The sequence below is a fragment of the Fukomys damarensis genome, unplaced genomic scaffold, assembly GCF_012274545.1.
Source record: "Fukomys damarensis isolate Sample0158 unplaced genomic scaffold, DMR_v1.0_HiC HiC_scaffold_37, whole genome shotgun sequence".
Classification (NCBI taxonomy): Eukaryota; Metazoa; Chordata; class Mammalia; order Rodentia; family Bathyergidae; genus Fukomys; species Fukomys damarensis.
The window spans coordinates 10,410,951-10,415,974 of NW_022900949.1; positions in this window are offsets into that span (position 1 = coordinate 10,410,951).

Genomic DNA, 5,024 nt, shown 5'->3' on the forward strand with positions numbered 1-5,024 from the left:
TTTTTTTTTTTTTTTTTTTTTACTGGTTTTCTGTCCTACCAGACTGGGAGGAGCCCATCCACAGGTTCTGAGTACCTCTTTGTCACTGCTGTGTCCCCAGCAGGTCAAGGCTGAGCTGGCCAGGTCCTGGCTGACAAAGCAGGCATCCTCAGGGGCTGGTGCCCTTGGGACACGGCCTCTGCAGGTGTGACTCCAGCGAGGGAATCTCTTCCCGGTGTCCCACCTTCCCTGGGACACAGCACTGACTTCAGTTCAGGAACACTGAAGGACATCAGCAGCATGCAGGGGGCACATGGGCACTGGAACTGACCAGATTTCCACAGGAATGCAGTGCCCTTCATCCGCATGGGACTTTTTACTAATCACAGCAGAAGGGACTCAGTGTCATATGGCTCCTGGCCAAGAAAGGACATTAGGCCTAAAAAAAAAAAAAGGCTGGCGAAATCCAAACAAAGTGTTGACAGAATAGTAATAAATGGTAACAGTAATTACTACTATCGTTATTATTTCAGTACTGCAGATGGAACCCAGGACCTTTGCACTGACCTACACCCCCAGCCCTTTTCAAAAAAAATTTTTTTTTTATTTTGTGACAGAGCAGGGTGTGGTGGCTCACGCCTGTAATCCCAGCACTCGGGAGACTGAGGCAGGAGGATCGTTATGAGTTCGAGACCAGTCTGGACTACGTAGTGAGTTCCAGGTCAGTCTCAACTACATAGTGAGACCCTGTCTCAAAAAACCAAAAAAAAAAAAATTGTTTTTTTTTGTGACAGGGTCTTGCTAAGTGCCCAGGCTGACTTCAGATTTGTGGTCCCCTTGCCTCAGCCTCCCAAATAGCTTGGAGTACAGGCTGCAAACCTATGCTGGGGTTTTTTTTTTTTTTTTTTTTTTTTGTACTGGGGATCAAACTCAGGACCTTGTACTTGCAAGGGAGGCACGATGCCGCTGAGCTAAATTCTGGCTCTGTTTAAATTTTTGAGGAGTCACCAAATTGTTCTCCACAGTGCCTAGTCCCTCTTATCTCGTGCATACTATAAGCAACAACAAATCCTACGAAGTCACCCTTCACTCCTAAGAACTCGCTTCATAATCAACCCAATTTGATGATCAAGTCTTGCTGTTTGTGTCTGTGGCTCAATTGAGACGTGAAAGGTAGAAACTGTCCTGGATGGGAGCTGATGAAAGAGACATAGTTTCTATTAGAAAGGGACCTTTAGCTTAGAAGTAACAAGAGCTCTATAAGGGGAAAAAATGAGAACCAAAACCTGTCATGTAGAGGTACAAGATCCTAACGATGAATGTAACTGTACTGTATCCCTAAAATGTACCAATAAACTCAATGAGAGAGAAAAAAAGAAGTAACGAGCTCAAAGTTGATAAACTAAAAAAAAAAAAAAATCGGAGATGAATTCAGGTGAGGCTCAATCTAAAAACTCGAGCATCTCAGAAATTTCACTTTCTGCCTTTTCTGTTGATCTCTCTCCAGGACAATGCTGCTCGAGGTGACAAAGAAGGTTCCAGCGATCCCAGCTCACACTCTTCCTACTAGACAAACCCAGCCACAGAAAAAGATACTCGCCCCCGAGTGGGCCAGTGGAAATTGCAGGGCAGGCTTTCATTGGTCCACCCGAGTCACGTGCTTATCTTCCTGCCAATCACCATGGCTGAGAGAGAGCTTTCTGAATGGCTGCCCAGGGATCCTTTGCTACTTACTGAGAGGGGCAGGCCACACCCACTGGACGCCCCAGGCCTGACAGCTGACTGGTAGGGTTCAGCCTGGCAAGGGGACAGGGCAGTATCTGAGACCTGAGATGGGCAGAGCGGGAGGAGCCATCTCCTCAAGGAATTCTGGACAGTCAGTGTGGTAGGACAGAGGATCTAGAGCCTCCGTTTCCATGGGGTACCCCTGGCTGTGGTAGGTTCCTCTTCCTGGGCTGCCCACGTAAGATGGGGGCTGAGAGTTGTGGGCCACAGAGAGGCCCCAGATCTGGAGGGCATTTTTAAAATTTTAAATTAATTTTCTGTGGTATTGAGCATGGAACCCAGGGCCTTCGCATTGAGCCACACCCCCAGCCATTTTTACTTATTTATTTATTTATTTATATTTTGAGACCAGGTCGGGGCCAGGGTGTGGCTCAGTGGGGAGCACTTGCCTCGAAAACAGGAGACCCTAGGTTCATTACCAGAGCTGCAAAAAAAAAAAAGAAAAGAAAAGAAAAGAAAAAATATTTTTAAAGTGTTATTGAGATGCAATTGAAGAATTGCACACCCACGATGTGTACTGTTTGATGAGTGTGGATGCACACAAAGTCCAAGTGACCTGATCACCAATCAGGGTCATCAGCGTGTTCGTCACCTCCCAAACCTGTGTCCCTTTGGTTTTGCTTGTGGTAAGAGAATTTTTACCACGAAACCTACCTCGTAACACACGATATACATATATATGTTTCTTTCCCTGGAGATTGCACCTAGGTGCTCTGTCACTGAGCCCTACCCCCCAGCCCTTTTTTTTTGTTTTTGGAGACAGGTTCTTAGTAAATTGCCCCAACTGGGCTCCAATCTGCAACCCTCCTGTCTCAGCCTCCTGAGGTGTTGGGGATTGTAGATGTGCACCACCACCCTCAGATATTTGGTTTTTGAGACAGGGTCTCACTATGTAGTTGAGACTGACCTGGAACTCACTATGTAGCTCAGACTGGTTTCGAACTCACAGAGATCCTCCTGCCTCAGCCTCTCGAGTGCTGGGATTACAGGCATGCACCATCACACCCGGCCCACCCTTGGATATTTATTTGTTTGTTTATTTTTGAAATGAGGTCTTCCCAGACTATACCCTCTGGACCAATTCTGAAGGGCAAAGCACTGCGCTGCCAACTAAGATACAATATTTGTTTTGTTTGCTGTACTGGGGCTGGAACCCAGGGCCTTGCACAGACTAGGCACTGCTCACTTCTCAGCCCCACCTCCAAATCTTTTTATCTATATTTGGGACAGGGCCCCGCTAAGCTGCTCAGGTTGGACTTCAACTTGGCAATCCTCCGACCTCACTGTCCAGAGTAGCTGGGATGACAGATATACACCCCTACACCAGGCTAGGTGGTTAGGCATGATGGCCTTTTGTTTTTGTTTGTTTTGTTTTGTTTTTTTTGGTTAGTTGGTTTTTTGAGACAGGGTCTTGCGCTGCAGTTCAGGCTGGCCTTGAACTCACCACCAATCCTCCTGCCTCAGGTTCCCTAATGCTTGGATTGCGGGCCTTGGCCACCACACCTGGCTAGGCAAGATGTTCTTAAGCCCAAGGCCTTGAGATGCAGAGAGTCACGTGGCTGGGCCTGAGCCGGGCCATCCTTCCTCTGCCCCATCCTGACCCTCCCTCTTGGATGGTGGGGGGTGAGGGAGCTCAGAGTGAGGGGCCCTGGATGAGCCTTGGGGTGGGGTGCCGGCCAGGGCAGGGTGGAGCCCCAGCAGCTGCCCCTCGCTCTCCACGCACACCAGGTGTGCTAGGCTGAGCTTCAGATTCCTCTCTTCTAGAGAATCTGATCTGTCCAACCAGGAAGACCTGGCCTGAGAGGCGGGGAGCCTGTGGCAGGAGGTCACAGACTCCACAGCTCACTCTACGTGTGACCCCACCAGTGCTAGGTCCCCCACGCAAGGCGCTGTGCCTGCTGTCTGTGCTCCCTGTGGGGCCAGTCACCACTATATGCACTTCCTGCTGGCCCCGGGGCCTGCTGCATTCAGGGTGCAGTGCCTGCTATATTCGGCGTCACTTTGGTACTTGTCCTTAGTTGTTCTGGCTGGAGCAGGCAGTGAGTCACGAGGCAACGGACACCAACAAGTTTGAGCTTGCACAATAAATACCAAACACAGGATGGGCACTGGACAAAATTTTCCCATCAAAATGCATTCAGAACCAAATTCAACTGAGCTTCGAAGGTTTAAGGTATCAAGGTATGACTGTGTGTATATTCCCACAGGCATAAGGCTGGCTGCATATGCTGCACGTACAATGCACAGTGCCTGCTGTATGCCCACCTGCAGTGTAATTGCCTGCTGTATGCCTTCCCTGGAGGGCACAGTGGCCTAAGACCTGCAGAAAAGGGCTGCACCTGGGGAGATAGGACTGCCCACTTGATAGAGCCCAAGCCTAAATTATTCCTACTGCCCCCAGGCCCCAGTCCATTGGCCTGTACACAGTTGGTGCTCAGTAGGTTTCCGCCCTTTCTGTCCTCAATTCCTCTCCTCATCCCTAACCCCCTGCATCTGCCACACACCCCCTGCATTCACTACAGCCCCCAGAAGACACCCCTGCTGGTTTAAACCCTTTCCCACCCCCACCTCACCTCCTACCTGCTTGGTGGTCTGCTCCAGTCCTACGCTTTCCCCATTGGGCCTGACTCCAGCCTCCCGGGCTCTGCTCACGCAGATTCTGAGCTAGGCGGCCCTGCCCTCTGACCTCTCCACAGTGAGAGCCCTCCCTGAACAGGGAGTGGGGTGATACAGTCCAGAGGCTGCCACTTCCCCTGGCCTTAAACAGCTGCGTGGGCATACAGTGGTGCTCACTTAATGCACTAGTCACCCTGCTCTGAGAGGCTTGCATCTTGTACGTGGACAGAGCAGGGCCAGCCACCTCAGCGACCCCTTTTTCCTGAATCAAAGCTGGATAGGTCCTTCCTTCCTTTTCCCCGGCCACTGCAGACAGCTGAACGCCTTCACACTGAGCTCCATCCCCAGCCTTTTTATTTTTTTTGAGACAGGGTGCTAGCAAATCGCTGAACTGCCCAAGGCTGGCTTTAACTTTCGATTGTCCTGCTTCAGTCTCCCTGAGCGCTGGGAGGACAGGCACGTGCCACCAAGCCCAGCTCAGGGTGGTCATCTTGAAGCAGAGGACAGTCAAGCTGAGCCCAACAAGCTAAAAGACAGTCCACCCCCGCCCCCTCAGTGCCCTGCCTTCCAGGGGTCGCCTAAGGGCCACAGCAGCCAGAAGGGGGTGGGCACACCCGGGCGCAGACCTAGTCCCAGAGTGTGCG